Source organism: Triturus cristatus, chromosome 4_2 (assembly GCF_964204655.1).
Source record: "Triturus cristatus chromosome 4_2, aTriCri1.1, whole genome shotgun sequence".
Classification (NCBI taxonomy): Eukaryota; Metazoa; Chordata; class Amphibia; order Caudata; family Salamandridae; genus Triturus; species Triturus cristatus.
Window position 1 is genome coordinate 876,954,965 of NC_140586.1, and position 4,526 is coordinate 876,959,490.

General features: G+C 40.4%; 1 long non-coding RNA gene across 1 annotated transcript; it reads left to right on the plus strand.

Moving 5' to 3' along the window:
- Window positions 1–659: 659 nt before the first annotated feature.
- Window positions 660–2,218, plus strand: LOC146835308 (uncharacterized). Its single transcript, XR_014960415.1, has 5 exons — window positions 660–844; window positions 948–1,046; window positions 1,150–1,255; window positions 1,364–1,456; window positions 1,823–2,218. It is a non-coding gene; the product is annotated as an uncharacterized LOC146835308 (long non-coding RNA).
- Window positions 2,219–4,526: the final 2,308 nt, after the last annotated feature.

The following is a 4,526-nucleotide window of genomic DNA, read 5'->3' on the forward strand; positions in this document are numbered from 1 at the left end:
CGAGAGCAATGGTTCAGGTGCTATTTAGAAACTATTGATAAGGGACTAAACTCCAGTGAGTAATAGATTAAATTAATCGTAGATTTAAAAAGTTCTTCTTTTTCTAAAAGCAATTCCTAATAAGAAAGGAATTTTTTCTGTAATATATTGTTGGCTATTTTTTATAATATAACTGGCAAAAGGGAAGAGGAACTTAAAGTTATGCTCTTAGGGGCAGATTTACAAGCCCCTTGCGCCACTTTTGCGTCACTTTTCCCATGTTAAAAGTGACGCAAAAGGGGCGCAAGGGGCTTGTAAATCTGCCCCTTAGTGTTTGTAGATATGAAAGCGTAATATGTCCGTGTGCATGCGTGGCATGCCTTTGATCCAATCTATACCTCTGCCAGTGCCTGGAAGGGTTGGCTCAGCTGATTTTTATAATATAATCTGGCAAATGGGAAAAGCAACTTAAAGTTATACTGTTACTGTCTGTAGATACGAAAGCGTAATATGCCTGTATGTATACGTGGCATAAATGCGCGGCATTTCTTTGATCCGACCTATAACTCAGCCGGTGCCAGGAATGGTGCGTTGCCTCTGCTACTGCATCCGGTTGACAAAGGTTCAGCACAGACATTGGGCCCTTTGCGTGTAGGGAGCACTTCCGGGTCAAATAAGACAGAGTCAGCACTCGGAATGGAGCAACAAGTTCGAGTTAATTGAACTCACGTTAGACGCAGGTCTTTGACCCTTATCACCAATCAAAGACTAACGAACGGGTATTTAAATCGACCGTGCTCCCTTCGTCTTTGTCTGCCCGCCCCCGAGGAGACCGCTTTCGGCTCCGAGACTCTGTGTGATTGAGGTAAGAATGGGATGGGACTCGTTGTGCTATTGAGATAGAGTGACGTTGAGCATTCTTCCTGATTTTGAAACAGGTTATTTTTCTTTCTTTTGTCTTACGTAAGACATGTGAGGCGCAAGCAGATATTGTTTTACGGCTCCTTTCTTTGAATATAGACAATGGCTACGTCTTTTTAAAGAGAGGATCTTCTTTAAATATAGAGGTAGGATCAATCACAAATATCAACAATGACACATCCGCTGTGCGGATTGTTAGCAATTAGTGTTATATGTCTGTTGTATACATAAAAGAATCCTCTTTTATAGATGTATCTAAACTAAGAGAATAATCCGAGATTGAGAGGGAGCGGCGACATAGTTGGTATTAAGCTTTGGGGCAGAAAGCTCATGCGATATTTATTCAAGCTACCAGGTGAGATAGGTTTCTACTTATTCCAAACCTTTAAAGACAAGGTCGTATCTATTGGGGACAAGCTGACCAAGGCTGTTCTCTCCACCCCCCCCCCCTTTTTTTCTTTAGATTATTTGAAACAATGCATGTATAATTAGGAGTATCGGCTAAAAGGACATTATGTGGATGAAGTGATTATATGCACCCACAGGCTGCAATAAGGTAAATATTGAAGTCAGGCCCAACATTTATTATGGATCATACTTTTGGTGGAACGATACACAATTGATGTGTTCCCATCTAATGATATCCGTATCTGTGCGGATACCTTGAGAGAACATGTGGGGAGTAATTGAAATAGAGTCCATGTATTGAATACAGCCCATTTGATAGACAAATGCAAATACCATATATGATTGGATCTATAAAACATTTTACTCTGCAGTGAGGAGGAGGGTATATGCTGTGGGTATTTTCAGTGTAAAATCCTTTGCACCAATTATTAGTGTATTAGATGTTAGTCTCTATACTGAATAATGATGTATCACAGTATAGCTTTTATATTTTTTATGTATTTGCTCTACACAGGATTGAGGTCGAGGTCAACTTCACAGTGCAATACAGAGAGACTTGCATTTTTTTGTCTTGAAGAAGATGGGATATCAGTACAACCATCGAAACGTGTCAATGCATCGTTCACATAATTCGTAACTGGATCTGTAGATACAAAAAGGACATATTGTATCCAGGCCTAGTTATACAATTCTTCCAATGGATATGTCTTTTGAATGACAAAATATATTGTCTTTTTTTCTCTCTCTGTTATGTGATGTACTGTTGTTTTAATTGTATTGAATGTATTATGTTTTTAAAGTATTTTTCTAATTTTATATGAAATTGAAGATAGTAATTGTGAATAGTCTTATGAATTGTTTGCGATAAAACATGGTATTGAATAAATAAAAAAGACATGTTGTGATCATCTTTGGGTTTTATGATATACTTTTTGTGTCTATTATATGGGCTGTAATATGGTATTCATTTGAACTTGTGACTCTAATGTGAGTAAAGCTCTTTTGTACTGTTTGTGGAACAACCAAGGGACATTTTGCTTTCACTTGTCAGTAGTTCCCTACTCCCTTGGTGAGGCATAAGGGGTCCCCCTCTTTTTCTTGCATACTTCCTCTTTCTATGCAGGATTTTCTTTTCGGGAGTCATCTCCAATTCTGAGGTACCATTATTTGCATTTCACTGACCCTCACTGCCAGGGTTTGCCTGGGAGTGCCGAACAGTAAAAAAAAGGCTATAACTGTCAATCCTGATTGGTTGGGTGGACTTATAGTCATTTTTCTGACGGCCCATCCTCCGTCGGGCAGTCTGAGAGGGTATGTTACCTCTGCTCTACTCGCATCTGCATTGGGCAGGCAGACCATTATGTTGGCGGTATGTATACTCCATCACCATTGCGGTGAAGTATACATACCACCAACATATAAATCAGGCTCTTAGTTATCAGTCTTTTAGAGTGGCAGTCCCATATGCACGGCTCAGTCTGTAAATAGGCTGTCTAACTTTGATTCCACTTTATGCCTCTTTCTTCCCTCCATAATGCAGCTTCCGGCTTTCAATCTCACTTTTTTCTCACTTTTTTCTTTCCCATCTTTGCTTTCACATTTTGTTCATTTTCTAAGCTTTCGCTTCCCTCTTCTGTCTCCCTTTCTTGTTTTTCTCTGTTTTGCTCTGTCAAGCCCTAAAGAGGAAATATAAGACCCTGTCCCTAAAAATGAATGCCGGTGCCCACCAACGGCAGCAATCAGCACAAACACCACAGACATGTGACTGACCCAGCCCCTTCACTTATCACCAACACTTCAGATGCAGTAACAGATCTGATATGTAACTTGACTCAATCAATATTTGTCTTTATGACTATAAGATATAGTATGAGAGTTGTGATTTTCAATACCTGGGCTGGAATCGAGTTTGTGTCAGAGGGTCAGTGCTTTGTCCCTTTGTCATCCCGTAACACCCTTTAAAGGTACTGAGCTCACATATGGCTAAAATCAGAAATTCCACCCCAGTCCTTCCTGAATTCTGAGCCTTTAAATCTCTCAGTTTTCCTTCTGTCCAACCTTCTTCTTGTGACACAGAACTTGGGTTACTCTCTTTATTAAACCTCCAGATTGCATAGGTGCTTGTGGTTTCACCCAATGTATTTGGAAACTGGTGAAAGTGTGCTGGTGAGGGTTCAAGATTTGTGCCTCCCATCCTGATTGAGTTCTCGGAATCCAGCTGAGGTTTTCAGAGTCTCTCCAGGCTCAAGACAGCTGTTGAAGGGGGCTTCATAGATGTTGAGAGTCTGTGAGGGAGTTTGCTGCTTGTACATTTTAGATCGTAAAGCAGTTCTTGTGCTGCTTTCTGGACAAATGTACAATGCGGTGCTGGAGAGTGCTCATTGACAGGTCATTATTAGAGGGAGCTCACACTATAAACTGTTGTTCAGCATTGAAATTGGATATCTCAATTCTTCCTTGGTTAATATGGTTAATGGAATGAAGGGTCAGAAGTAGCATTTTTACAGTTGCAAATGCATCAGTTCAGCATTTGTGGCCATAAAAATGCTCCTTCAGATGCACTAATCCCATTTTAAGATTCAGAAAGTTTTTTCAATTCCTAAAATAGGATTGTGAAAGTATACCATATTGGTATCTGGAAAGAGCATGCTGTAGCCATCCCTTCTAAATGCCAAAACAGTATACTATGTATTTGTCTATTACAACTAAAATCCAGTGGCGGAACACTGACCATAGTGCATGGGTGACTGCGTGGAGGGCAATGATCGTTTATGTGGAGGAAGGTGTACCTTCCTGCACATAAACAATCAGCAATGGCGTTTTGAAACTACTATGTGTGCTGCGTAATGCAGCACAAATAGAAATTGCAAAACTTCATTTTTTTAATATGATTATTTATGTGCAGGAAAATGTCCCTTCCTGAATATAAACAATAATTAAATAATGGTGATTTGCCACTTTTCCGCGTGCTGCAGAATGCAGCACACATAGAATTAACCGTGTGCGGACAACTCTGCTCCGCCCTCGGAGTGTGCAGAGTTTTGCCAGCTCCACGAAGTAGGTGGAGAAGGCAAACCTCCGCACACTCGCAGCAGAGCAGTTGGCCTCCCACCCACACTATTAACAATTTTGTGTAAGTTTAAAAAAACAATTTAAAGACTATGAAAACTCCTTACCTTATCTGCGGCTTCCCCGGGCTGCCCTCTTCTTCCACCGCG